This window comes from Schistocerca serialis, unplaced genomic scaffold, assembly GCF_023864345.2.
Source record: "Schistocerca serialis cubense isolate TAMUIC-IGC-003099 unplaced genomic scaffold, iqSchSeri2.2 HiC_scaffold_1090, whole genome shotgun sequence".
In the NCBI taxonomy this organism is placed as follows: Eukaryota; Metazoa; Arthropoda; class Insecta; order Orthoptera; family Acrididae; genus Schistocerca; species Schistocerca serialis.
In genome coordinates this window covers 1-24,451 of record NW_026047283.1, presented here as the reverse complement: position 1 = coordinate 24,451, position 24,451 = coordinate 1, and the positions used below count along the sequence as shown (strand labels likewise).

General features: G+C 47.9%; 43 non-coding genes across 43 annotated transcripts; all 43 read left to right on the top strand.

The window, feature by feature from the left end:
* The first annotated feature begins 116 nt into the window (after positions 1 to 116).
* Trnar-ccu (transfer RNA arginine (anticodon CCU)) lies at positions 117 to 189 on the top strand. The gene has a single exon. It is a non-coding gene; the product is annotated as a tRNA-Arg (tRNA).
* Positions 190 to 691: 502 nt separating this feature from the next.
* On the top strand, positions 692 to 764 carry Trnar-ccu (transfer RNA arginine (anticodon CCU)). Its single transcript has one exon. It is a non-coding gene; the product is annotated as a tRNA-Arg (tRNA).
* A 502-nt stretch (positions 765 to 1,266) lies between these two features.
* On the top strand, positions 1,267 to 1,339 carry Trnar-ccu (transfer RNA arginine (anticodon CCU)). Its single transcript has one exon. It is a non-coding gene; the product is annotated as a tRNA-Arg (tRNA).
* A 502-nt stretch (positions 1,340 to 1,841) lies between these two features.
* Positions 1,842 to 1,914, top strand: Trnar-ccu (transfer RNA arginine (anticodon CCU)). Its single transcript has one exon. It is a non-coding gene; the product is annotated as a tRNA-Arg (tRNA).
* Positions 1,915 to 2,416: 502 nt separating this feature from the next.
* Positions 2,417 to 2,489, top strand: Trnar-ccu (transfer RNA arginine (anticodon CCU)). The gene has a single exon. It is a non-coding gene; the product is annotated as a tRNA-Arg (tRNA).
* Positions 2,490 to 2,991: 502 nt separating this feature from the next.
* On the top strand, positions 2,992 to 3,064 carry Trnar-ccu (transfer RNA arginine (anticodon CCU)). The gene has a single exon. It is a non-coding gene; the product is annotated as a tRNA-Arg (tRNA).
* A 502-nt stretch (positions 3,065 to 3,566) lies between these two features.
* Trnar-ccu (transfer RNA arginine (anticodon CCU)) lies at positions 3,567 to 3,639 on the top strand. The gene has a single exon. It is a non-coding gene; the product is annotated as a tRNA-Arg (tRNA).
* Positions 3,640 to 4,141: 502 nt separating this feature from the next.
* Trnar-ccu (transfer RNA arginine (anticodon CCU)) lies at positions 4,142 to 4,214 on the top strand. The gene has a single exon. It is a non-coding gene; the product is annotated as a tRNA-Arg (tRNA).
* Positions 4,215 to 4,716: 502 nt separating this feature from the next.
* Positions 4,717 to 4,789, top strand: Trnar-ccu (transfer RNA arginine (anticodon CCU)). Its single transcript has one exon. It is a non-coding gene; the product is annotated as a tRNA-Arg (tRNA).
* A 502-nt stretch (positions 4,790 to 5,291) lies between these two features.
* Positions 5,292 to 5,364, top strand: Trnar-ccu (transfer RNA arginine (anticodon CCU)). The gene has a single exon. It is a non-coding gene; the product is annotated as a tRNA-Arg (tRNA).
* Positions 5,365 to 5,865: 501 nt separating this feature from the next.
* Positions 5,866 to 5,938, top strand: Trnar-ccu (transfer RNA arginine (anticodon CCU)). The gene has a single exon. It is a non-coding gene; the product is annotated as a tRNA-Arg (tRNA).
* Positions 5,939 to 6,440: 502 nt separating this feature from the next.
* On the top strand, positions 6,441 to 6,513 carry Trnar-ccu (transfer RNA arginine (anticodon CCU)). Its single transcript has one exon. It is a non-coding gene; the product is annotated as a tRNA-Arg (tRNA).
* A 502-nt stretch (positions 6,514 to 7,015) lies between these two features.
* Trnar-ccu (transfer RNA arginine (anticodon CCU)) lies at positions 7,016 to 7,088 on the top strand. Its single transcript has one exon. It is a non-coding gene; the product is annotated as a tRNA-Arg (tRNA).
* A 502-nt stretch (positions 7,089 to 7,590) lies between these two features.
* On the top strand, positions 7,591 to 7,663 carry Trnar-ccu (transfer RNA arginine (anticodon CCU)). Its single transcript has one exon. It is a non-coding gene; the product is annotated as a tRNA-Arg (tRNA).
* A 502-nt stretch (positions 7,664 to 8,165) lies between these two features.
* Trnar-ccu (transfer RNA arginine (anticodon CCU)) lies at positions 8,166 to 8,238 on the top strand. The gene has a single exon. It is a non-coding gene; the product is annotated as a tRNA-Arg (tRNA).
* A 503-nt stretch (positions 8,239 to 8,741) lies between these two features.
* Positions 8,742 to 8,814, top strand: Trnar-ccu (transfer RNA arginine (anticodon CCU)). Its single transcript has one exon. It is a non-coding gene; the product is annotated as a tRNA-Arg (tRNA).
* A 502-nt stretch (positions 8,815 to 9,316) lies between these two features.
* Positions 9,317 to 9,389, top strand: Trnar-ccu (transfer RNA arginine (anticodon CCU)). Its single transcript has one exon. It is a non-coding gene; the product is annotated as a tRNA-Arg (tRNA).
* A 502-nt stretch (positions 9,390 to 9,891) lies between these two features.
* Trnar-ccu (transfer RNA arginine (anticodon CCU)) lies at positions 9,892 to 9,964 on the top strand. Its single transcript has one exon. It is a non-coding gene; the product is annotated as a tRNA-Arg (tRNA).
* A 502-nt stretch (positions 9,965 to 10,466) lies between these two features.
* Positions 10,467 to 10,539, top strand: Trnar-ccu (transfer RNA arginine (anticodon CCU)). The gene has a single exon. It is a non-coding gene; the product is annotated as a tRNA-Arg (tRNA).
* A 502-nt stretch (positions 10,540 to 11,041) lies between these two features.
* Positions 11,042 to 11,114, top strand: Trnar-ccu (transfer RNA arginine (anticodon CCU)). The gene has a single exon. It is a non-coding gene; the product is annotated as a tRNA-Arg (tRNA).
* A 502-nt stretch (positions 11,115 to 11,616) lies between these two features.
* Positions 11,617 to 11,689, top strand: Trnar-ccu (transfer RNA arginine (anticodon CCU)). The gene has a single exon. It is a non-coding gene; the product is annotated as a tRNA-Arg (tRNA).
* A 502-nt stretch (positions 11,690 to 12,191) lies between these two features.
* Trnar-ccu (transfer RNA arginine (anticodon CCU)) lies at positions 12,192 to 12,264 on the top strand. Its single transcript has one exon. It is a non-coding gene; the product is annotated as a tRNA-Arg (tRNA).
* Positions 12,265 to 12,766: 502 nt separating this feature from the next.
* Trnar-ccu (transfer RNA arginine (anticodon CCU)) lies at positions 12,767 to 12,839 on the top strand. The gene has a single exon. It is a non-coding gene; the product is annotated as a tRNA-Arg (tRNA).
* A 502-nt stretch (positions 12,840 to 13,341) lies between these two features.
* On the top strand, positions 13,342 to 13,414 carry Trnar-ccu (transfer RNA arginine (anticodon CCU)). The gene has a single exon. It is a non-coding gene; the product is annotated as a tRNA-Arg (tRNA).
* Positions 13,415 to 13,916: 502 nt separating this feature from the next.
* Positions 13,917 to 13,989, top strand: Trnar-ccu (transfer RNA arginine (anticodon CCU)). The gene has a single exon. It is a non-coding gene; the product is annotated as a tRNA-Arg (tRNA).
* A 502-nt stretch (positions 13,990 to 14,491) lies between these two features.
* Positions 14,492 to 14,564, top strand: Trnar-ccu (transfer RNA arginine (anticodon CCU)). The gene has a single exon. It is a non-coding gene; the product is annotated as a tRNA-Arg (tRNA).
* Positions 14,565 to 15,066: 502 nt separating this feature from the next.
* Trnar-ccu (transfer RNA arginine (anticodon CCU)) lies at positions 15,067 to 15,139 on the top strand. The gene has a single exon. It is a non-coding gene; the product is annotated as a tRNA-Arg (tRNA).
* Positions 15,140 to 15,641: 502 nt separating this feature from the next.
* Trnar-ccu (transfer RNA arginine (anticodon CCU)) lies at positions 15,642 to 15,714 on the top strand. The gene has a single exon. It is a non-coding gene; the product is annotated as a tRNA-Arg (tRNA).
* Positions 15,715 to 16,216: 502 nt separating this feature from the next.
* Positions 16,217 to 16,289, top strand: Trnar-ccu (transfer RNA arginine (anticodon CCU)). The gene has a single exon. It is a non-coding gene; the product is annotated as a tRNA-Arg (tRNA).
* Positions 16,290 to 16,791: 502 nt separating this feature from the next.
* Trnar-ccu (transfer RNA arginine (anticodon CCU)) lies at positions 16,792 to 16,864 on the top strand. The gene has a single exon. It is a non-coding gene; the product is annotated as a tRNA-Arg (tRNA).
* Positions 16,865 to 17,366: 502 nt separating this feature from the next.
* Trnar-ccu (transfer RNA arginine (anticodon CCU)) lies at positions 17,367 to 17,439 on the top strand. The gene has a single exon. It is a non-coding gene; the product is annotated as a tRNA-Arg (tRNA).
* A 502-nt stretch (positions 17,440 to 17,941) lies between these two features.
* Trnar-ccu (transfer RNA arginine (anticodon CCU)) lies at positions 17,942 to 18,014 on the top strand. Its single transcript has one exon. It is a non-coding gene; the product is annotated as a tRNA-Arg (tRNA).
* A 502-nt stretch (positions 18,015 to 18,516) lies between these two features.
* On the top strand, positions 18,517 to 18,589 carry Trnar-ccu (transfer RNA arginine (anticodon CCU)). The gene has a single exon. It is a non-coding gene; the product is annotated as a tRNA-Arg (tRNA).
* A 502-nt stretch (positions 18,590 to 19,091) lies between these two features.
* On the top strand, positions 19,092 to 19,164 carry Trnar-ccu (transfer RNA arginine (anticodon CCU)). Its single transcript has one exon. It is a non-coding gene; the product is annotated as a tRNA-Arg (tRNA).
* A 502-nt stretch (positions 19,165 to 19,666) lies between these two features.
* On the top strand, positions 19,667 to 19,739 carry Trnar-ccu (transfer RNA arginine (anticodon CCU)). Its single transcript has one exon. It is a non-coding gene; the product is annotated as a tRNA-Arg (tRNA).
* Positions 19,740 to 20,241: 502 nt separating this feature from the next.
* On the top strand, positions 20,242 to 20,314 carry Trnar-ccu (transfer RNA arginine (anticodon CCU)). Its single transcript has one exon. It is a non-coding gene; the product is annotated as a tRNA-Arg (tRNA).
* A 502-nt stretch (positions 20,315 to 20,816) lies between these two features.
* Trnar-ccu (transfer RNA arginine (anticodon CCU)) lies at positions 20,817 to 20,889 on the top strand. The gene has a single exon. It is a non-coding gene; the product is annotated as a tRNA-Arg (tRNA).
* A 502-nt stretch (positions 20,890 to 21,391) lies between these two features.
* Positions 21,392 to 21,464, top strand: Trnar-ccu (transfer RNA arginine (anticodon CCU)). The gene has a single exon. It is a non-coding gene; the product is annotated as a tRNA-Arg (tRNA).
* Positions 21,465 to 21,966: 502 nt separating this feature from the next.
* Positions 21,967 to 22,039, top strand: Trnar-ccu (transfer RNA arginine (anticodon CCU)). The gene has a single exon. It is a non-coding gene; the product is annotated as a tRNA-Arg (tRNA).
* A 502-nt stretch (positions 22,040 to 22,541) lies between these two features.
* On the top strand, positions 22,542 to 22,614 carry Trnar-ccu (transfer RNA arginine (anticodon CCU)). Its single transcript has one exon. It is a non-coding gene; the product is annotated as a tRNA-Arg (tRNA).
* Positions 22,615 to 23,116: 502 nt separating this feature from the next.
* On the top strand, positions 23,117 to 23,189 carry Trnar-ccu (transfer RNA arginine (anticodon CCU)). The gene has a single exon. It is a non-coding gene; the product is annotated as a tRNA-Arg (tRNA).
* Positions 23,190 to 23,691: 502 nt separating this feature from the next.
* Trnar-ccu (transfer RNA arginine (anticodon CCU)) lies at positions 23,692 to 23,764 on the top strand. The gene has a single exon. It is a non-coding gene; the product is annotated as a tRNA-Arg (tRNA).
* Positions 23,765 to 24,266: 502 nt separating this feature from the next.
* On the top strand, positions 24,267 to 24,339 carry Trnar-ccu (transfer RNA arginine (anticodon CCU)). The gene has a single exon. It is a non-coding gene; the product is annotated as a tRNA-Arg (tRNA).
* The last annotated feature ends 112 nt before the right edge of the window (positions 24,340 to 24,451 follow it).

Here is a 24,451-nt window from a genome sequence, read left to right as displayed (position 1 = left end):
ACAGGAAAGGCTCATGCGACGTCCTGACTCTCTGCAGACGTAGAGTAGCGCATCAGGAAGGGTACACTTGGCAAGTGTTGATTTGAGCGAGCACACCGCCAGCTTAACGCCAGTCAGCCTCTGTGGCCTAATGGATAAGGCATCGGTCTCCTAAACCGGGGATTGTGGGTTCGAGTCCCACCAGAGGTACACGTTTTACTCACTGGCGCAAAATCACTCTCACCACATACAGGTGTAATAGTTGAGAAAGTGGGCGTTTCTGAGTGCTTACAGGTATCACAGGTATGACGACGATATGAAAATACGCACTTACTGACAACCTGAAACGAAACGACGGCCATTATCAATCGACCTGTTAGCTGCGGAAGTGTTTCAAAGCGTGATGGCGCTGTGAAAGGAAACGCTATTTTAAAATTACTTGTAGGTAAACACTATGACCCATATGAATAGTCACTTAACTGTCTTGTGTGCAGGACTTGGAGTTCAGAAAGGGAATAGCCTAAGACGGCAGGTACAAGAATTGCCAGCAGAAAGTAGGTGCCTGGACTTGGATACGTCTGAGTATGTACAGGCACACAGGAAAGGCTCATGCGACGTCCTGACTCTCTGCAGACGTAGAGTAGCGCATCAGGAAGGGTACACTTGGCAAGTGTTGATTTGAGCGAGCACACCGCCAGCTTAACGCCAGTCAGCCTCTGTGGCCTAATGGATAAGGCATCGGTCTCCTAAACCGGGGATTGTGGGTTCGAGTCCCACCAGAGGTACACGTTTTACTCACTGGCGCAAAATCACTCTCACCACATACAGGTGTAATAGTTGAGAAAGTGGGCGTTTCTGAGTGCTTACAGGTATCACAGGTATGACGACGATATGAAAATACGCACTTACTGACAACCTGAAACGAAACGACGGCCATTATCAATCGACCTGTTAGCTGCGGAAGTGTTTCAAAGCGTGATGGCGCTGTGAAAGGAAACGCTATTTTAAAATTACTTGTAGGTAAACACTATGACCCATATGAATAGTCACTTAACTGTCTTGTGTGCAGGACTTGGAGTTCAGAAAGGGAATAGCCTAAGACGGCAGGTACAAGAATTGCCAGCAGAAAGTAGGTGCCTGGACTTGGATACGTCTGAGTATGTACAGGCACACAGGAAAGGCTCATGCGACGTCCTGACTCTCTGCAGACGTAGAGTAGCGCATCAGGAAGGGTACACTTGGCAAGTGTTGATTTGAGCGAGCACACCGCCAGCTTAACGCCAGTCAGCCTCTGTGGCCTAATGGATAAGGCATCGGTCTCCTAAACCGGGGATTGTGGGTTCGAGTCCCACCAGAGGTACACGTTTTACTCACTGGCGCAAAATCACTCTCACCACATACAGGTGTAATAGTTGAGAAAGTGGGCGTTTCTGAGTGCTTACAGGTATCACAGGTATGACGACGATATGAAAATACGCACTTACTGACAACCTGAAACGAAACGACGGCCATTATCAATCGACCTGTTAGCTGCGGAAGTGTTTCAAAGCGTGATGGCGCTGTGAAAGGAAACGCTATTTTAAAATTACTTGTAGGTAAACACTATGACCCATATGAATAGTCACTTAACTGTCTTGTGTGCAGGACTTGGAGTTCAGAAAGGGAATAGCCTAAGACGGCAGGTACAAGAATTGCCAGCAGAAAGTAGGTGCCTGGACTTGGATACGTCTGAGTATGTACAGGCACACAGGAAAGGCTCATGCGACGTCCTGACTCTCTGCAGACGTAGAGTAGCGCATCAGGAAGGGTACACTTGGCAAGTGTTGATTTGAGCGAGCACACCGCCAGCTTAACGCCAGTCAGCCTCTGTGGCCTAATGGATAAGGCATCGGTCTCCTAAACCGGGGATTGTGGGTTCGAGTCCCACCAGAGGTACACGTTTTACTCACTGGCGCAAAATCACTCTCACCACATACAGGTGTAATAGTTGAGAAAGTGGGCGTTTCTGAGTGCTTACAGGTATCACAGGTATGACGACGATATGAAAATACGCACTTACTGACAACCTGAAACGAAACGACGGCCATTATCAATCGACCTGTTAGCTGCGGAAGTGTTTCAAAGCGTGATGGCGCTGTGAAAGGAAACGCTATTTTAAAATTACTTGTAGGTAAACACTATGACCCATATGAATAGTCACTTAACTGTCTTGTGTGCAGGACTTGGAGTTCAGAAAGGGAATAGCCTAAGACGGCAGGTACAAGAATTGCCAGCAGAAAGTAGGTGCCTGGACTTGGATACGTCTGAGTATGTACAGGCACACAGGAAAGGCTCATGCGACGTCCTGACTCTCTGCAGACGTAGAGTAGCGCATCAGGAAGGGTACACTTGGCAAGTGTTGATTTGAGCGAGCACACCGCCAGCTTAACGCCAGTCAGCCTCTGTGGCCTAATGGATAAGGCATCGGTCTCCTAAACCGGGGATTGTGGGTTCGAGTCCCACCAGAGGTACACGTTTTACTCACTGGCGCAAAATCACTCTCACCACATACAGGTGTAATAGTTGAGAAAGTGGGCGTTTCTGAGTGCTTACAGGTATCACAGGTATGACGACGATATGAAAATACGCACTTACTGACAACCTGAAACGAAACGACGGCCATTATCAATCGACCTGTTAGCTGCGGAAGTGTTTCAAAGCGTGATGGCGCTGTGAAAGGAAACGCTATTTTAAAATTACTTGTAGGTAAACACTATGACCCATATGAATAGTCACTTAACTGTCTTGTGTGCAGGACTTGGAGTTCAGAAAGGGAATAGCCTAAGACGGCAGGTACAAGAATTGCCAGCAGAAAGTAGGTGCCTGGACTTGGATACGTCTGAGTATGTACAGGCACACAGGAAAGGCTCATGCGACGTCCTGACTCTCTGCAGACGTAGAGTAGCGCATCAGGAAGGGTACACTTGGCAAGTGTTGATTTGAGCGAGCACACCGCCAGCTTAACGCCAGTCAGCCTCTGTGGCCTAATGGATAAGGCATCGGTCTCCTAAACCGGGGATTGTGGGTTCGAGTCCCACCAGAGGTACACGTTTTACTCACTGGCGCAAAATCACTCTCACCACATACAGGTGTAATAGTTGAGAAAGTGGGCGTTTCTGAGTGCTTACAGGTATCACAGGTATGACGACGATATGAAAATACGCACTTACTGACAACCTGAAACGAAACGACGGCCATTATCAATCGACCTGTTAGCTGCGGAAGTGTTTCAAAGCGTGATGGCGCTGTGAAAGGAAACGCTATTTTAAAATTACTTGTAGGTAAACACTATGACCCATATGAATAGTCACTTAACTGTCTTGTGTGCAGGACTTGGAGTTCAGAAAGGGAATAGCCTAAGACGGCAGGTACAAGAATTGCCAGCAGAAAGTAGGTGCCTGGACTTGGATACGTCTGAGTATGTACAGGCACACAGGAAAGGCTCATGCGACGTCCTGACTCTCTGCAGACGTAGAGTAGCGCATCAGGAAGGGTACACTTGGCAAGTGTTGATTTGAGCGAGCACACCGCCAGCTTAACGCCAGTCAGCCTCTGTGGCCTAATGGATAAGGCATCGGTCTCCTAAACCGGGGATTGTGGGTTCGAGTCCCACCAGAGGTACACGTTTTACTCACTGGCGCAAAATCACTCTCACCACATACAGGTGTAATAGTTGAGAAAGTGGGCGTTTCTGAGTGCTTACAGGTATCACAGGTATGACGACGATATGAAAATACGCACTTACTGACAACCTGAAACGAAACGACGGCCATTATCAATCGACCTGTTAGCTGCGGAAGTGTTTCAAAGCGTGATGGCGCTGTGAAAGGAAACGCTATTTTAAAATTACTTGTAGGTAAACACTATGACCCATATGAATAGTCACTTAACTGTCTTGTGTGCAGGACTTGGAGTTCAGAAAGGGAATAGCCTAAGACGGCAGGTACAAGAATTGCCAGCAGAAAGTAGGTGCCTGGACTTGGATACGTCTGAGTATGTACAGGCACACAGGAAAGGCTCATGCGACGTCCTGACTCTCTGCAGACGTAGAGTAGCGCATCAGGAAGGGTACACTTGGCAAGTGTTGATTTGAGCGAGCACACCGCCAGCTTAACGCCAGTCAGCCTCTGTGGCCTAATGGATAAGGCATCGGTCTCCTAAACCGGGGATTGTGGGTTCGAGTCCCACCAGAGGTACACGTTTTACTCACTGGCGCAAAATCACTCTCACCACATACAGGTGTAATAGTTGAGAAAGTGGGCGTTTCTGAGTGCTTACAGGTATCACAGGTATGACGACGATATGAAAATACGCACTTACTGACAACCTGAAACGAAACGACGGCCATTATCAATCGAGCTGTTAGCTGCGGAAGTGTTTCAAAGCGTGATGGCGCTGTGAAAGGAAACGCTATTTTAAAATTACTTGTAGGTAAACACTATGACCCATATGAATAGTCACTTAACTGTCTTGTGTGCAGGACTTGGAGTTCAGAAAGGGAATAGCCTAAGACGGCAGGTACAAGAATTGCCAGCAGAAAGTAGGTGCCTGGACTTGGATACGTCTGAGTATGTACAGGCACACAGGAAAGGCTCATGCGACGTCCTGACTCTCTGCAGACGTAGAGTAGCGCATCAGGAAGGGTACACTTGGCAAGTGTTGATTTGAGCGAGCACACCGCCAGCTTAACGCCAGTCAGCCTCTGTGGCCTAATGGATAAGGCATCGGTCTCCTAAACCGGGGATTGTGGGTTCGAGTCCCACCAGAGGTACACGTTTTACTCACTGGCGCAAAATCACTCTCACCACATACAGGTGTAATAGTTGAGAAAGTGGGCGTTTCTGAGTGCTTACAGGTATCACAGGTATGACGACGATATGAAAATACGCACTTACTGACAACCTGAAACGAAACGACGGCCATTATCAATCGACCTGTTAGCTGCGGAAGTGTTTCAAAGCGTGATGGCGCTGTGAAAGGAAACGCTATTTTAAAATTACTTGTAGGTAAACACTATGACCCATATGAATAGTCACTTAACTGTCTTGTGTGCAGGACTTGGAGTTCAGAAAGGGAATAGCCTAAGACGGCAGGTACAAGAATTGCCAGCAGAAAGTAGGTGCCTGGACTTGGATACGTCTGAGTATGTACAGGCACACAGGAAAGGCTCATGCGACGTCCTGACTCTCTGCAGACGTAGAGTAGCGCATCAGGAAGGGTACACTTGGCAAGTGTTGATTTGAGCGAGCACACCGCCAGCTTAACGCCAGTCAGCCTCTGTGGCCTAATGGATAAGGCATCGGTCTCCTAAACCGGGGATTGTGGGTTCGAGTCCCACCAGAGGTACACGTTTTACTCACTGGCGCAAAATCACTCTCACCACATACAGGTGTAATAGTTGAGAAAGTGGGCGTTTCTGAGTGCTTACAGGTATCACAGGTATGACGACGATATGAAAATACGCACTTACTGACAACCTGAAACGAAACGACGGCCATTATCAATCGACCTGTTAGCTGCGGAAGTGTTTCAAAGCGTGATGGCGCTGTGAAAGGAAACGCTATTTTAAAATTACTTGTAGGTAAACACTATGACCCATATGAATAGTCACTTAACTGTCTTGTGTGCAGGACTTGGAGTTCAGAAAGGGAATAGCCTAAGACGGCAGGTACAAGAATTGCCAGCAGAAAGTAGGTGCCTGGACTTGGATACGTCTAGTATGTACAGGCACACAGGAAAGGCTCATGCGACGTCCTGACTCTCTGCAGACGTAGAGTAGCGCATCAGGAAGGGTACACTTGGCAAGTGTTGATTTGAGCGAGCACACCGCCAGCTTAACGCCAGTCAGCCTCTGTGGCCTAATGGATAAGGCATCGGTCTCCTAAACCGGGGATTGTGGGTTCGAGTCCCACCAGAGGTACACGTTTTACTCACTGGCGCAAAATCACTCTCACCACATACAGGTGTAATAGTTGAGAAAGTGGGCGTTTCTGAGTGCTTACAGGTATCACAGGTATGACGACGATATGAAAATACGCACTTACTGACAACCTGAAACGAAACGACGGCCATTATCAATCGACCTGTTAGCTGCGGAAGTGTTTCAAAGCGTGATGGCGCTGTGAAAGGAAACGCTATTTTAAAATTACTTGTAGGTAAACACTATGACCCATATGAATAGTCACTTAACTGTCTTGTGTGCAGGACTTGGAGTTCAGAAAGGGAATAGCCTAAGACGGCAGGTACAAGAATTGCCAGCAGAAAGTAGGTGCCTGGACTTGGATACGTCTGAGTATGTACAGGCACACAGGAAAGGCTCATGCGACGTCCTGACTCTCTGCAGACGTAGAGTAGCGCATCAGGAAGGGTACACTTGGCAAGTGTTGATTTGAGCGAGCACACCGCCAGCTTAACGCCAGTCAGCCTCTGTGGCCTAATGGATAAGGCATCGGTCTCCTAAACCGGGGATTGTGGGTTCGAGTCCCACCAGAGGTACACGTTTTACTCACTGGCGCAAAATCACTCTCACCACATACAGGTGTAATAGTTGAGAAAGTGGGCGTTTCTGAGTGCTTACAGGTATCACAGGTATGACGACGATATGAAAATACGCACTTACTGACAACCTGAAACGAAACGACGGCCATTATCAATCGACCTGTTAGCTGCGGAAGTGTTTCAAAGCGTGATGGCGCTGTGAAAGGAAACGCTATTTTAAAATTACTTGTAGGTAAACACTATGACCCATATGAATAGTCACTTAACTGTCTTGTGTGCAGGACTTGGAGTTCAGAAAGGGAATAGCCTAAGACGGCAGGTACAAGAATTGCCAGCAGAAAGTAGGTGCCTGGACTTGGATACGTCTGAGTATGTACAGGCACACAGGAAAGGCTCATGCGACGTCCTGACTCTCTGCAGACGTAGAGTAGCGCATCAGGAAGGGTACACTTGGCAAGTGTTGATTTGAGCGAGCACACCGCCAGCTTAACGCCAGTCAGCCTCTGTGGCCTAATGGATAAGGCATCGGTCTCCTAAACCGGGGATTGTGGGTTCGAGTCCCACCAGAGGTACACGTTTTACTCACTGGCGCAAAATCACTCTCACCACATACAGGTGTAATAGTTGAGAAAGTGGGCGTTTCTGAGTGCTTACAGGTATCACAGGTATGACGACGATATGAAAATACGCACTTACTGACAACCTGAAACGAAACGACGGCCATTATCAATCGACCTGTTAGCTGCGGAAGTGTTTCAAAGCGTGATGGCGCTGTGAAAGGAAACGCTATTTTAAAATTACTTGTAGGTAAACACTATGACCCATATGAATAGTCACTTAACTGTCTTGTGTGCAGGACTTGGAGTTCAGAAAGGGAATAGCCTAAGACGGCAGGTACAAGAATTGCCAGCAGAAAGTAGGTGCCTGGACTTGGATACGTCTGAGTATGTACAGGCACACAGGAAAGGCTCATGCGACGTCCTGACTCTCTGCAGACGTAGAGTAGCGCATCAGGAAGGGTACACTTGGCAAGTGTTGATTTGAGCGAGCACACCGCCAGCTTAACGCCAGTCAGCCTCTGTGGCCTAATGGATAAGGCATCGGTCTCCTAAACCGGGGATTGTGGGTTCGAGTCCCACCAGAGGTACACGTTTTACTCACTGGCGCAAAATCACTCTCACCACATACAGGTGTAATAGTTGAGAAAGTGGGCGTTTCTGAGTGCTTACAGGTATCACAGGTATGACGACGATATGAAAATACGCACTTACTGACAACCTGAAACGAAACGACGGCCATTATCAATCGACCTGTTAGCTGCGGAAGTGTTTCAAAGCGTGATGGCGCTGTGAAAGGAAACGCTATTTTAAAATTACTTGTAGGTAAACACTATGACCCATATGAATAGTCACTTAACTGTCTTGTGTGCAGGACTTGGAGTTCAGAAAGGGAATAGCCTAAGACGGCAGGTACAAGAATTGCCAGCAGAAAGTAGGTGCCTGGACTTGGATACGTCTGAGTATGTACAGGCACACAGGAAAGGCTCATGCGACGTCCTGACTCTCTGCAGACGTAGAGTAGCGCATCAGGAAGGGTACACTTGGCAAGTGTTGATTTGAGCGAGCACACCGCCAGCTTAACGCCAGTCAGCCTCTGTGGCCTAATGGATAAGGCATCGGTCTCCTAAACCGGGGATTGTGGGTTCGAGTCCCACCAGAGGTACACGTTTTACTCACTGGCGCAAAATCACTCTCACCACATACAGGTGTAATAGTTGAGAAAGTGGGCGTTTCTGAGTGCTTACAGGTATCACAGGTATGACGACGATATGAAAATACGCACTTACTGACAACCTGAAACGAAACGACGGCCATTATCAATCGACCTGTTAGCTGCGGAAGTGTTTCAAAGCGTGATGGCGCTGTGAAAGGAAACGCTATTTTAAAATTACTTGTAGGTAAACACTATGACCCATATGAATAGTCACTTAACTGTCTTGTGTGCAGGACTTGGGAGTTCAGAAAGGGAATAGCCTAAGACGGCAGGTACAAGAATTGCCAGCAGAAAGTAGGTGCCTGGACTTGGATACGTCTGAGTATGTACAGGCACACAGGAAAGGCTCATGCGACGTCCTGACTCTCTGCAGACGTAGAGTAGCGCATCAGGAAGGGTACACTTGGCAAGTGTTGATTTGAGCGAGCACACCGCCAGCTTAACGCCAGTCAGCCTCTGTGGCCTAATGGATAAGGCATCGGTCTCCTAAACCGGGGATTGTGGGTTCGAGTCCCACCAGAGGTACACGTTTTACTCACTGGCGCAAAATCACTCTCACCACATACAGGTGTAATAGTTGAGAAAGTGGGCGTTTCTGAGTGCTTACAGGTATCACAGGTATGACGACGATATGAAAATACGCACTTACTGACAACCTGAAACGAAACGACGGCCATTATCAATCGACCTGTTAGCTGCGGAAGTGTTTCAAAGCGTGATGGCGCTGTGAAAGGAAACGCTATTTTAAAATTACTTGTAGGTAAACACTATGACCCATATGAATAGTCACTTAACTGTCTTGTGTGCAGGACTTGGAGTTCAGAAAGGGAATAGCCTAAGACGGCAGGTACAAGAATTGCCAGCAGAAAGTAGGTGCCTGGACTTGGATACGTCTGAGTATGTACAGGCACACAGGAAAGGCTCATGCGACGTCCTGACTCTCTGCAGACGTAGAGTAGCGCATCAGGAAGGGTACACTTGGCAAGTGTTGATTTGAGCGAGCACACCGCCAGCTTAACGCCAGTCAGCCTCTGTGGCCTAATGGATAAGGCATCGGTCTCCTAAACCGGGGATTGTGGGTTCGAGTCCCACCAGAGGTACACGTTTTACTCACTGGCGCAAAATCACTCTCACCACATACAGGTGTAATAGTTGAGAAAGTGGGCGTTTCTGAGTGCTTACAGGTATCACAGGTATGACGACGATATGAAAATACGCACTTACTGACAACCTGAAACGAAACGACGGCCATTATCAATCGACCTGTTAGCTGCGGAAGTGTTTCAAAGCGTGATGGCGCTGTGAAAGGAAACGCTATTTTAAAATTACTTGTAGGTAAACACTATGACCCATATGAATAGTCACTTAACTGTCTTGTGTGCAGGACTTGGAGTTCAGAAAGGGAATAGCCTAAGACGGCAGGTACAAGAATTGCCAGCAGAAAGTAGGTGCCTGGACTTGGATACGTCTGAGTATGTACAGGCACACAGGAAAGGCTCATGCGACGTCCTGACTCTCTGCAGACGTAGAGTAGCGCATCAGGAAGGGTACACTTGGCAAGTGTTGATTTGAGCGAGCACACCGCCAGCTTAACGCCAGTCAGCCTCTGTGGCCTAATGGATAAGGCATCGGTCTCCTAAACCGGGGATTGTGGGTTCGAGTCCCACCAGAGGTACACGTTTTACTCACTGGCGCAAAATCACTCTCACCACATACAGGTGTAATAGTTGAGAAAGTGGGCGTTTCTGAGTGCTTACAGGTATCACAGGTATGACGACGATATGAAAATACGCACTTACTGACAACCTGAAACGAAACGACGGCCATTATCAATCGACCTGTTAGCTGCGGAAGTGTTTCAAAGCGTGATGGCGCTGTGAAAGGAAACGCTATTTTAAAATTACTTGTAGGTAAACACTATGACCCATATGAATAGTCACTTAACTGTCTTGTGTGCAGGACTTGGAGTTCAGAAAGGGAATAGCCTAAGACGGCAGGTACAAGAATTGCCAGCAGAAAGTAGGTGCCTGGACTTGGATACGTCTGAGTATGTACAGGCACACAGGAAAGGCTCATGCGACGTCCTGACTCTCTGCAGACGTAGAGTAGCGCATCAGGAAGGGTACACTTGGCAAGTGTTGATTTGAGCGAGCACACCGCCAGCTTAACGCCAGTCAGCCTCTGTGGCCTAATGGATAAGGCATCGGTCTCCTAAACCGGGGATTGTGGGTTCGAGTCCCACCAGAGGTACACGTTTTACTCACTGGCGCAAAATCACTCTCACCACATACAGGTGTAATAGTTGAGAAAGTGGGCGTTTCTGAGTGCTTACAGGTATCACAGGTATGACGACGATATGAAAATACGCACTTACTGACAACCTGAAACGAAACGACGGCCATTATCAATCGACCTGTTAGCTGCGGAAGTGTTTCAAAGCGTGATGGCGCTGTGAAAGGAAACGCTATTTTAAAATTACTTGTAGGTAAACACTATGACCCATATGAATAGTCACTTAACTGTCTTGTGTGCAGGACTTGGAGTTCAGAAAGGGAATAGCCTAAGACGGCAGGTACAAGAATTGCCAGCAGAAAGTAGGTGCCTGGACTTGGATACGTCTGAGTATGTACAGGCACACAGGAAAGGCTCATGCGACGTCCTGACTCTCTGCAGACGTAGAGTAGCGCATCAGGAAGGGTACACTTGGCAAGTGTTGATTTGAGCGAGCACACCGCCAGCTTAACGCCAGTCAGCCTCTGTGGCCTAATGGATAAGGCATCGGTCTCCTAAACCGGGGATTGTGGGTTCGAGTCCCACCAGAGGTACACGTTTTACTCACTGGCGCAAAATCACTCTCACCACATACAGGTGTAATAGTTGAGAAAGTGGGCGTTTCTGAGTGCTTACAGGTATCACAGGTATGACGACGATATGAAAATACGCACTTACTGACAACCTGAAACGAAACGACGGCCATTATCAATCGACCTGTTAGCTGCGGAAGTGTTTCAAAGCGTGATGGCGCTGTGAAAGGAAACGCTATTTTAAAATTACTTGTAGGTAAACACTATGACCCATATGAATAGTCACTTAACTGTCTTGTGTGCAGGACTTGGAGTTCAGAAAGGGAATAGCCTAAGACGGCAGGTACAAGAATTGCCAGCAGAAAGTAGGTGCCTGGACTTGGATACGTCTGAGTATGTACAGGCACACAGGAAAGGCTCATGCGACGTCCTGACTCTCTGCAGACGTAGAGTAGCGCATCAGGAAGGGTACACTTGGCAAGTGTTGATTTGAGCGAGCACACCGCCAGCTTAACGCCAGTCAGCCTCTGTGGCCTAATGGATAAGGCATCGGTCTCCTAAACCGGGGATTGTGGGTTCGAGTCCCACCAGAGGTACACGTTTTACTCACTGGCGCAAAATCACTCTCACCACATACAGGTGTAATAGTTGAGAAAGTGGGCGTTTCTGAGTGCTTACAGGTATCACAGGTATGACGACGATATGAAAATACGCACTTACTGACAACCTGAAACGAAACGACGGCCATTATCAATCGACCTGTTAGCTGCGGAAGTGTTTCAAAGCGTGATGGCGCTGTGAAAGGAAACGCTATTTTAAAATTACTTGTAGGTAAACACTATGACCCATATGAATAGTCACTTAACTGTCTTGTGTGCAGGACTTGGAGTTCAGAAAGGGAATAGCCTAAGACGGCAGGTACAAGAATTGCCAGCAGAAAGTAGGTGCCTGGACTTGGATACGTCTGAGTATGTACAGGCACACAGGAAAGGCTCATGCGACGTCCTGACTCTCTGCAGACGTAGAGTAGCGCATCAGGAAGGGTACACTTGGCAAGTGTTGATTTGAGCGAGCACACCGCCAGCTTAACGCCAGTCAGCCTCTGTGGCCTAATGGATAAGGCATCGGTCTCCTAAACCGGGGATTGTGGGTTCGAGTCCCACCAGAGGTACACGTTTTACTCACTGGCGCAAAATCACTCTCACCACATACAGGTGTAATAGTTGAGAAAGTGGGCGTTTCTGAGTGCTTACAGGTATCACAGGTATGACGACGATATGAAAATACGCACTTACTGACAACCTGAAACGAAACGACGGCCATTATCAATCGACCTGTTAGCTGCGGAAGTGTTTCAAAGCGTGATGGCGCTGTGAAAGGAAACGCTATTTTAAAATTACTTGTAGGTAAACACTATGACCCATATGAATAGTCACTTAACTGTCTTGTGTGCAGGACTTGGAGTTCAGAAAGGGAATAGCCTAAGACGGCAGGTACAAGAATTGCCAGCAGAAAGTAGGTGCCTGGACTTGGATACGTCTGAGTATGTACAGGCACACAGGAAAGGCTCATGCGACGTCCTGACTCTCTGCAGACGTAGAGTAGCGCATCAGGAAGGGTACACTTGGCAAGTGTTGATTTGAGCGAGCACACCGCCAGCTTAACGCCAGTCAGCCTCTGTGGCCTAATGGATAAGGCATCGGTCTCCTAAACCGGGGATTGTGGGTTCGAGTCCCACCAGAGGTACACGTTTTACTCACTGGCGCAAAATCACTCTCACCACATACAGGTGTAATAGTTGAGAAAGTGGGCGTTTCTGAGTGCTTACAGGTATCACAGGTATGACGACGATATGAAAATACGCACTTACTGACAACCTGAAACGAAACGACGGCCATTATCAATCGACCTGTTAGCTGCGGAAGTGTTTCAAAGCGTGATGGCGCTGTGAAAGGAAACGCTATTTTAAAATTACTTGTAGGTAAACACTATGACCCATATGAATAGTCACTTAACTGTCTTGTGTGCAGGACTTGGAGTTCAGAAAGGGAATAGCCTAAGACGGCAGGTACAAGAATTGCCAGCAGAAAGTAGGTGCCTGGACTTGGATACGTCTGAGTATGTACAGGCACACAGGAAAGGCTCATGCGACGTCCTGACTCTCTGCAGACGTAGAGTAGCGCATCAGGAAGGGTACACTTGGCAAGTGTTGATTTGAGCGAGCACACCGCCAGCTTAACGCCAGTCAGCCTCTGTGGCCTAATGGATAAGGCATCGGTCTCCTAAACCGGGGATTGTGGGTTCGAGTCCCACCAGAGGTACACGTTTTACTCACTGGCGCAAAATCACTCTCACCACATACAGGTGTAATAGTTGAGAAAGTGGGCGTTTCTGAGTGCTTACAGGTATCACAGGTATGACGACGATATGAAAATACGCACTTACTGACAACCTGAAACGAAACGACGGCCATTATCAATCGACCTGTTAGCTGCGGAAGTGTTTCAAAGCGTGATGGCGCTGTGAAAGGAAACGCTATTTTAAAATTACTTGTAGGTAAACACTATGACCCATATGAATAGTCACTTAACTGTCTTGTGTGCAGGACTTGGAGTTCAGAAAGGGAATAGCCTAAGACGGCAGGTACAAGAATTGCCAGCAGAAAGTAGGTGCCTGGACTTGGATACGTCTGAGTATGTACAGGCACACAGGAAAGGCTCATGCGACGTCCTGACTCTCTGCAGACGTAGAGTAGCGCATCAGGAAGGGTACACTTGGCAAGTGTTGATTTGAGCGAGCACACCGCCAGCTTAACGCCAGTCAGCCTCTGTGGCCTAATGGATAAGGCATCGGTCTCCTAAACCGGGGATTGTGGGTTCGAGTCCCACCAGAGGTACACGTTTTACTCACTGGCGCAAAATCACTCTCACCACATACAGGTGTAATAGTTGAGAAAGTGGGCGTTTCTGAGTGCTTACAGGTATCACAGGTATGACGACGATATGAAAATACGCACTTACTGACAACCTGAAACGAAACGACGGCCATTATCAATCGACCTGTTAGCTGCGGAAGTGTTTCAAAGCGTGATGGCGCTGTGAAAGGAAACGCTATTTTAAAATTACTTGTAGGTAAACACTATGACCCATATGAATAGTCACTTAACTGTCTTGTGTGCAGGACTTGGAGTTCAGAAAGGGAATAGCCTAAGACGGCAGGTACAAGAATTGCCAGCAGAAAGTAGGTGCCTGGACTTGGATACGTCTGAGTATGTACAGGCACACAGGAAAGGCTCATGCGACGTCCTGACTCTCTGCAGACGTAGAGTAGCGCATCAGGAAGGGTACACTTGGCAAGTGTTGATTTGAGCGAGCACACCGCCAGCTTAACGCCAGTCAGCCTCTGTGGCCTAATGGATAAGGCATCGGTCTCCTAAACCGGGGATTGTGGGTTCGAGTCCCACCAGAGGTACACGTTTTACTCACTGGCGCAAAATCACTCTCACCACATACAGGTGTAATAGTTGAGAAAGTGGGCGTTTCTGAGTGCTTACAGGTATCACAGGTATGACGACGATATGAAAATACGCACTTACTGACAACCTGAAACGAAACGACGGCCATTATCAATCGACCTGTTAGCTGCGGAAGTGTTTCAAAGCGTGATGGCGCTGTGAAAGGAAACGCTATTTTAAAATTACTTGTAGGTAAACACTATGACCCATATGAATAGTCACTTAACTGTCTTGTGTGCAGGACTTGGAGTTCAGAAAGGGAATAGCCTAAGACGGCAGGTACAAGAATTGCCAGCAGAAAGTAGGTGCCTGGACTTGGATACGTCTGAGTATGTACAGGCACACAGGAAAGGCTCATGCGACGTCCTGACTCTCTGCAGACGTAGAGTAGCGCATCAGGAAGGGTACACTTGGCAAGTGTTGATTTGAGCGAGCACACCGCCAGCTTAACGCCAGTCAGCCTCTGTGGCCTAATGGATAAGGCATCGGTCTCCTAAACCGGGGATTGTGGGTTCGAGTCCCACCAGAGGTACACGTTTTACTCACTGGCGCAAAATCACTCTCACCACATACAGGTGTAATAGTTGAGAAAGTGGGCGTTTCTGAGTGCTTACAGGTATCACAGGTATGACGACGATATGAAAATACGCACTTACTGACAACCTGAAACGAAACGACGGCCATTATCAATCGACCTGTTAGCTGCGGAAGTGTTTCAAAGCGTGATGGCGCTGTGAAAGGAAACGCTATTTTAAAATTACTTGTAGGTAAACACTATGACCCATATGAATAGTCACTTAACTGTCTTGTGTGCAGGACTTGGAGTTCAGAAAGGGAATAGCCTAAGACGGCAGGTACAAGAATTGCCAGCAGAAAGTAGGTGCCTGGACTTGGATACGTCTGAGTATGTACAGGCACACAGGAAAGGCTCATGCGACGTCCTGACTCTCTGCAGACGTAGAGTAGCGCATCAGGAAGGGTACACTTGGCAAGTGTTGATTTGAGCGAGCACACCGCCAGCTTAACGCCAGTCAGCCTCTGTGGCCTAATGGATAAGGCATCGGTCTCCTAAACCGGGGATTGTGGGTTCGAGTCCCACCAGAGGTACACGTTTTACTCACTGGCGCAAAATCACTCTCACCACATACAGGTGTAATAGTTGAGAAAGTGGGCGTTTCTGAGTGCTTACAGGTATCACAGGTATGACGACGATATGAAAATACGCACTTACTGACAACCTGAAACGAAACGACGGCCATTATCAATCGACCTGTTAGCTGCGGAAGTGTTTCAAAGCGTGATGGCGCTGTGAAAGGAAACGCTATTTTAAAATTACTTGTAGGTAAACACTATGACCCATATGAATAGTCACTTAACTGTCTTGTGTGCAGGACTTGGAGTTCAGAAAGGGAATAGCCTAAGACGGCAGGTACAAGAATTGCCAGCAGAAAGTAGGTGCCTGGACTTGGATACGTCTGAGTATGTACAGGCACACAGGAAAGGCTCATGCGACGTCCTGACTCTCTGCAGACGTAGAGTAGCGCATCAGGAAGGGTACACTTGGCAAGTGTTGATTTGAGCGAGCACACCGCCAGCTTAACGCCAGTCAGCCTCTGTGGCCTAATGGATAAGGTATCGGTCTCCTAAACCGGGGATTGTGGGTTCGAGTCCCACCAGAGGTACACGTTTTACTCACTGGCGCAAAATCACTCTCACCACATACAGGTGTAATAGTTGAGAAAGTGGGCGTTTCTGAGTGCTTACAGGTATCACAGGTATGACGACGATATGAAAATACGCACTTACTGACAACCTGAAACGAAACGACGGCCATTATCAATCGACCTGTTAGCTGCGGAAGTGTTTCAAAGCGTGATGGCGCTGTGAAAGGAAACGCTATTTTAAAATTACTTGTAGGTAAACACTATGACCCATATGAATAGTCACTTAACTGTCTTGTGTGCAGGACTTGGAGTTCAGAAAGGGAATAGCCTAAGACGGCAGGTACAAGAATTGCCAGCAGAAAGTAGGTGCCTGGACTTGGATACGTCTGAGTATGTACAGGCACACAGGAAAGGCTCATGCGACGTCCTGACTCTCTGCAGACGTAGAGTAGCGCATCAGGAAGGGTACACTTGGCAAGTGTTGATTTGAGCGAGCACACCGCCAGCTTAACGCCAGTCAGCCTCTGTGGCCTAATGGATAAGGCATCGGTCTCCTAAACCGGGGATTGTGGGTTCGAGTCCCACCAGAGGTACACGTTTTACTCACTGGCGCAAAATCACTCTCACCACATACAGGTGTAATAGTTGAGAAAGTGGGCGTTTCTGAGTGCTTACAGGTATCACAGGTATGACGACGATATGAAAATACGCACTTACTGACAACCTGAAACGAAACGACGGCCATTATCAATCGACCTGTTAGCTGCGGAAGTGTTTCAAAGCGTGATGGCGCTGTGAAAGGAAACGCTATTTTAAAATTACTTGTAGGTAAACACTATGACCCATATGAATAGTCACTTAACTGTCTTGTGTGCAGGACTTGGAGTTCAGAAAGGGAATAGCCTAAGACGGCAGGTACAAGAATTGCCAGCAGAAAGTAGGTGCCTGGACTTGGATACGTCTGAGTATGTACAGGCACACAGGAAAGGCTCATGCGACGTCCTGACTCTCTGCAGACGTAGAGTAGCGCATCAGGAAGGGTACACTTGGCAAGTGTTGATTTGAGCGAGCACACCGCCAGCTTAACGCCAGTCAGCCTCTGTGGCCTAATGGATAAGGCATCGGTCTCCTAAACCGGGGATTGTGGGTTCGAGTCCCACCAGAGGTACACGTTTTACTCACTGGCGCAAAATCACTCTCACCACATACAGGTGTAATAGTTGAGAAAGTGGGCGTTTCTGAGTGCTTACAGGTATCACAGGTATGACGACGATATGAAAATACGCACTTACTGACAACCTGAAACGAAACGACGGCCATTATCAATCGACCTGTTAGCTGCGGAAGTGTTTCAAAGCGTGATGGCGCTGTGAAAGGAAACGCTATTTTAAAATTACTTGTAGGTAAACACTATGACCCATATGAATAGTCACTTAACTGTCTTGTGTGCAGGACTTGGAGTTCAGAAAGGGAATAGCCTAAGACGGCAGGTACAAGAATTGCCAGCAGAAAGTAGGTGCCTGGACTTGGATACGTCTGAGTATGTACAGGCACACAGGAAAGGCTCATGCGACGTCCTGACTCTCTGCAGACGTAGAGTAGCGCATCAGGAAGGGTACACTTGGCAAGTGTTGATTTGAGCGAGCACACCGCCAGCTTAACGCCAGTCAGCCTCTGTGGCCTAATGGATAAGGCATCGGTCTCCTAAACCGGGGATTGTGGGTTCGAGTCCCACCAGAGGTACACGTTTTACTCACTGGCGCAAAATCACTCTCACCACATACAGGTGTAATAGTTGAGAAAGTGGGCGTTTCTGAGTGCTTACAGGTATCACAGGTATGACGACGATATGAAAATACGCACTTACTGACAACCTGAAACGAAACGACGGCCATTATCAATCGACCTGTTAGCTGCGGAAGTGTTTCAAAGCGTGATGGCGCTGTGAAAGGAAACGCTATTTTAAAATTACTTGTAGGTAAACACTATGACCCATATGAATAGTCACTTAACTGTCTTGTGTGCAGGACTTGGAGTTCAGAAAGGGAATAGCCTAAGACGGCAGGTACAAGAATTGCCAGCAGAAAGTAGGTGCCTGGACTTGGATACGTCTGAGTATGTACAGGCACACAGGAAAGGCTCATGCGACGTCCTGACTCTCTGCAGACGTAGAGTAGCGCATCAGGAAGGGTACACTTGGCAAGTGTTGATTTGAGCGAGCACACCGCCAGCTTAACGCCAGTCAGCCTCTGTGGCCTAATGGATAAGGCATCGGTCTCCTAAACCGGGGATTGTGGGTTCGAGTCCCACCAGAGGTACACGTTTTACTCACTGGCGCAAAATCACTCTCACCACATACAGGTGTAATAGTTGAGAAAGTGGGCGTTTCTGAGTGCTTACAGGTATCACAGGTATGACGACGATATGAAAATACGCACTTACTGACAACCTGAAACGAAACGACGGCCATTATCAATCGACCTGTTAGCTGCGGAAGTGTTTCAAAGCGTGATGGCGCTGTGAAAGGAAACGCTATTTTAAAATTACTTGTAGGTAAACACTATGACCCATATGAATAGTCACTTAACTGTCTTGTGTGCAGGACTTGGAGTTCAGAAAGGGAATAGCCTAAGACGGCAGGTACAAGAATTGCCAGCAGAAAGTAGGTGCCTGGACTTGGATACGTCTGAGTATGTACAGGCACACAGGAAAGGCTCATGCGACGTCCTGACTCTCTGCAGACGTAGAGTAGCGCATCAGGAAGGGTACACTTGGCAAGTGTTGATTTGAGCGAGCACACCGCCAGCTTAACGCCAGTCAGCCTCTGTGGCCTAATGGATAAGGCATCGGTCTCCTAAACCGGGGATTGTGGGTTCGAGTCCCACCAGAGGTACACGTTTTACTCACTGGCGCAAAATCACTCTCACCACATACAGGTGTAATAGTTGAGAAAGTGGGCGTTTCTGAGTGCTTACAGGTATCACAGGTATGACGACGATATGAAAATACGCACTTACTGACAACCTGAAACGAAACGACGGCCATTATCAATCGACCTGTTAGCTGCGGAAGTGTTTCAAAGCGTGATGGCGCTGTGAAAGGAAACGCTATTTTAAAATTACTTGTAGGTAAACACTATGACCCATATGAATAGTCACTTAACTGTCTTGTGTGCAGGACTTGGAGTTCAGAAAGGGAATAGCCTAAGACGGCAGGTACAAGAATTGCCAGCAGAAAGTAGGTGCCTGGACTTGGATACGTCTGAGTATGTACAGGCACACAGGAAAGGCTCATGCGACGTCCTGACTCTCTGCAGACGTAGAGTAGCGCATCAGGAAGGGTACACTTGGCAAGTGTTGATTTGAGCGAGCACACCGCCAGCTTAACGCCAGTCAGCCTCTGTGGCCTAATGGATAAGGCATCGGTCTCCTAAACCGGGGATTGTGGGTTCGAGTCCCACCAGAGGTACACGTTTTACTCACTGGCGCAAAATCACTCTCACCACATACAGGTGTAATAGTTGAGAAAGTGGGCGTTTCTGAGTGCTTACAGGTATCACAGGTATGACGACGATATGAAAATACGCACTTACTGACAACCTGAAACGAAACGACGGCCATTATCAATCGACCTGTTAGCTGCGGAAGTGTTTCAAAGCGTGATGGCGCTGTGAAAGGAAACGCTATTTTAAAATTACTTGTAGGTAAACACTATGACCCATATGAATAGTCACTTAACTGTCTTGTGTGCAGGACTTGGAGTTCAGAAAGGGAATAGCCTAAGACGGCAGGTACAAGAATTGCCAGCAGAAAGTAGGTGCCTGGACTTGGATACGTCTGAGTATGTACAGGCACACAGGAAAGGCTCATGCGACGTCCTGACTCTCTGCAGACGTAGAGTAGCGCATCAGGAAGGGTACACTTGGCAAGTGTTGATTTGAGCGAGCACACCGCCAGCTTAACGCCAGTCAGCCTCTGTGGCCTAATGGATAAGGCATCGGTCTCCTAAACCGGGGATTGTGGGTTCGAGTCCCACCAGAGGTACACGTTTTACTCACTGGCGCAAAATCACTCTCACCACATACAGGTGTAATAGTTGAGAAAGTGGGCGTTTCTGAGTGCTTACAGGTATCACAGGTATGACGACGATATGAAAATACGCACTTACTGACAACCTGAAACGAAACGACGGCCATTATCAATCGACCTGTTAGCTGCGGAAGTGTTTCAAAGCGTGATGGCGCTGTGAAAGGAAACGCTATTTTAAAATTACTTGTAGGTAAACACTATGACCCATATGAATAGTCACTTAACTGTCTTGTGTGCAGGACTTGGAGTTCAGAAAGGGAATAGCCTAAGACGGCAGGTACAAGAATTGCCAGCAGAAAGTAGGTGCCTGGACTTGGATACGTCTGAGTATGTACAGGCACACAGGAAAGGCTCATGCGACGTCCTGACTCTCTGCAGACGTAGAGTAGCGCATCAGGAAGGGTACACTTGGCAAGTGTTGATTTGAGCGAGCACACCGCCAGCTTAACGCCAGTCAGCCTCTGTGGCCTAATGGATAAGGCATCGGTCTCCTAAACCGGGGATTGTGGGTTCGAGTCCCACCAGAGGTACACGTTTTACTCACTGGCGCAAAATCACTCTCACCACATACAGGTGTAATAGTTGAGAAAGTGGGCGTTTCTGAGTGCTTACAGGTATCACAGGTATGACGACGATATGAAAATACGCACTTACTGACAACCTGAAACGAAACGACGGCCATTATCAATCGACCTGTTAGCTGCGGAAGTGTTTCAAAGCGTGATGGCGCTGTGAAAGGAAACGCTATTTTAAAATTACTTGTAGGTAAACACTATGACCCATATGAATAGTCACTTAACTGTCTTGTGTGCAGGACTTGGAGTTCAGAAAGGGAATAGCCTAAGACGGCAGGTACAAGAATTGCCAGCAGAAAGTAGGTGCCTGGACTTGGATACGTCTGAGTATGTACAGGCACACAGGAAAGGCTCATGCGACGTCCTGACTCTCTGCAGACGTAGAGTAGCGCATCAGGAAGGGTACACTTGGCAAGTGTTGATTTGAGCGAGCACACCGCCAGCTTAACGCCAGTCAGCCTCTGTGGCCTAATGGATAAGGCATCGGTCTCCTAAACCGGGGATTGTGGGTTCGAGTCCCACCAGAGGTACACGTTTTACTCACTGGCGCAAAATCACTCTCACCACATACAGGTGTAATAGTTGAGAAAGTGGGCGTTTCTGAGTGCTTACAGGTATCACAGGTATGACGACGATATGAAAATACGCACTTACTGACAACCTGAAACGAAACGACGGCCATTATCAATCGACCTGTTAGCTGCGGAAGTGTTTCAAAGCGTGATGGCGCTGTGAAAGGAAACGCTATTTTAAAATTACTTGTAGGTAAACACTATGACCCATATGAATAGTCACTTAACTGTCTTGTGTGCAGGACTTGGAGTTCAGAAAGGGAATAGCCTAAGACGGCAGGTACAAGAATTGCCAGCAGAAAGTAGGTGCCTGGACTTGGATACGTCTGAGTATGTACAGGCACACAGGAAAGGCTCATGCGACGTCCTGACTCTCTGCAGACGTAGAGTAGCGCATCAGGAAGGGTACACTTGGCAAGTGTTGATTTGAGCGAGCACACCGCCAGCTTAACGCCAGTCAGCCTCTGTGGCCTAATGGATAAGGCATCGGTCTCCTAAACCGGGGATTGTGGGTTCGAGTCCCACCAGAGGTACACGTTTTACTCACTGGCGCAAAATCACTCTCACCACATACAGGTGTAATAGTTGAGAAAGTGGGCGTTTCTGAGTGCTTACAGGTATCACAGGTATGACGACGATATGAAAATACGCACTTACTGACAACCTGAAACGAAACGACGGCCATTATCAATCGACCTGTTAGCTGCGGAAGTGTTTCAAAGCGTGATGGCGCTGTGAAAGGAAACGCTATTTTAAAATTACTTGTAGGTAAACACTATGACCCATATGAATAGTCACTTAACTGTCTTGTGTGCAGGACTTGGAGTTCAGAAAGGGAATAGCCTAAGACGGCAGGTACAAGAATTGCCAGCAGAAAGTAGGTGCCTGGACTTGGATACGTCTGAGTATGTACAGGCACACAGGAAAGGCTCATGCGACGTCCTGACTCTCTGCAGACGTAGAGTAGCGCATCAGGAAGGGTACACTTGGCAAGTGTTGATTTGAGCGAGCACACCGCCAGCTTAACGCCAGTCAGCCTCTGTGGCCTAATGGATAAGGCATCGGTCTCCTAAACCGGGGATTGTGGGTTCGAGTCCCACCAGAGGTACACGTTTTACTCACTGGCGCAAAATCACTCTCACCACATACAGGTGTAATAGTTGAGAAAGTGGGCGTTTCTGAGTGCTTACAGGTATCACAGGTATGACGACGATATGAAAATACGCACTTACTGACAACCTGAAACGAAACGACGGCCATTATCAATCGACCTGTTAGCTGCGGAAGTGTTTCAAAGCGTGATGGCGCTGTGAAAGGAAACGCTATTTTAAAATTACTTGTAGGTAAACACTATGACCCATATGAATAGTCACTTAACTGTCTTGTGTGCAGGACTTGGAGTTCAGAAAGGGAATAGCCTAAGACGGCAGGTACAAGAATTGCCAGCAGAAAGTAGGTGCCTGGACTTGGATACGTCTGAGTATGTACAGGCACACAGGAAAGGCTCATGCGACGTCCTGACTCTCTGCAGACGTAGAGTAGCGCATCAGGAAGGGTACACTTGGCAAGTGTTGATTTGAGCGAGCACACCGCCAGCTTAACGCCAGTCAGCCTCTGTGGCCTAATGGATAAGGCATCGGTCTCCTAAACCGGGGATTGTGGGTTCGAGTCCCACCAGAGGTACACGTTTTACTCACTGGCGCAAAATCACTCTCACCACATACAGGTGTAATAGTTGAGAAAGTGGGCGTTTCTGAGTGCTTACAGGTATCACAGGTATGACGACGATATGAAAATACGCACTTACTGACAACCTGAAACGAAACGACGGCCATTATCAATCGACCTGTTAGCTGCGGAAGTGTTTCAAAGCGTGATGGCGCTGTGAAAGGAAACGCTATTTTAAAATTACTTGTAGGTAAACACTATGACCCATATGAATAGTCACTTAACTGTCTTGTGTGCAGGACTTGGAGTTCAGAAAGGGAATAGCCTAAGACGGCAGGTACAAGAATTGCCAGCAGAAAGTAGGTGCCTGGACTTGGATACGTCTGAGTATGTACAGGCACACAGGAAAGGCTCATGCGACGTCCTGACTCTCTGCAGACGTAGAGTAGCGCATCAGGAAGGGTACACTTGGCAAGTGTTGATTTGAGCGAGCACACCGCCAGCTTAACGCCAGTCAGCCTCTGTGGCCTAATGGATAAGGCATCGGTCTCCTAAACCGGGGATTGTGGGTTCGAGTCCCACCAGAGGTACACGTTTTACTCACTGGCGCAAAATCACTCTCACCACATACAGGTGTAATAGTTGAGAAAGTGGGCGTTTCTGAGTGCTTACAGGTATCACAGGTATGACGACGATATGAAAATACGCACTTACTGACAACCTGAAACGAAACGACGGCCATTATCAATCGACCTGTTAGCTGCGGAAGTGTTTCAAAGCGTGATGGCGCTGTGAAAGGAAACGCTATTTTAAAATTACTTGTAGGTAAACACTATGACCCATATGAATAGTCACTTAACTGTCTTGTGTGCAGGACTTGGAGTTCAGAAAGGGAATAGCCTAAGACGGCAGGTACAAGAATTGCCAGCAGAAAGTAGGTGCCTGGACTTGGATACGTCTGAGTATGTACAGGCACACAGGAAAGGCTCATGCGACGTCCTGACTCTCTGCAGACGTAGAGTAGCGCATCAGGAAGGGTACACTTGGCAAGTGTTGATTTGAGCGAGCACACCGCCAGCTTAACGCCAGTCAGCCTCTGTGGCCTAATGGATAAGGCATCGGTCTCCTAAACCGGGGATTGTGGGTTCGAGTCCCACCAGAGGTACACGTTTTACTCACTGGCGCAAAATCACTCTCACCACATACAGGTGTAATAGTTGAGAAAGTGGGCGTTTCTGAGTGCTTACAGGTATCACAGTATGACGACGATATGAAAA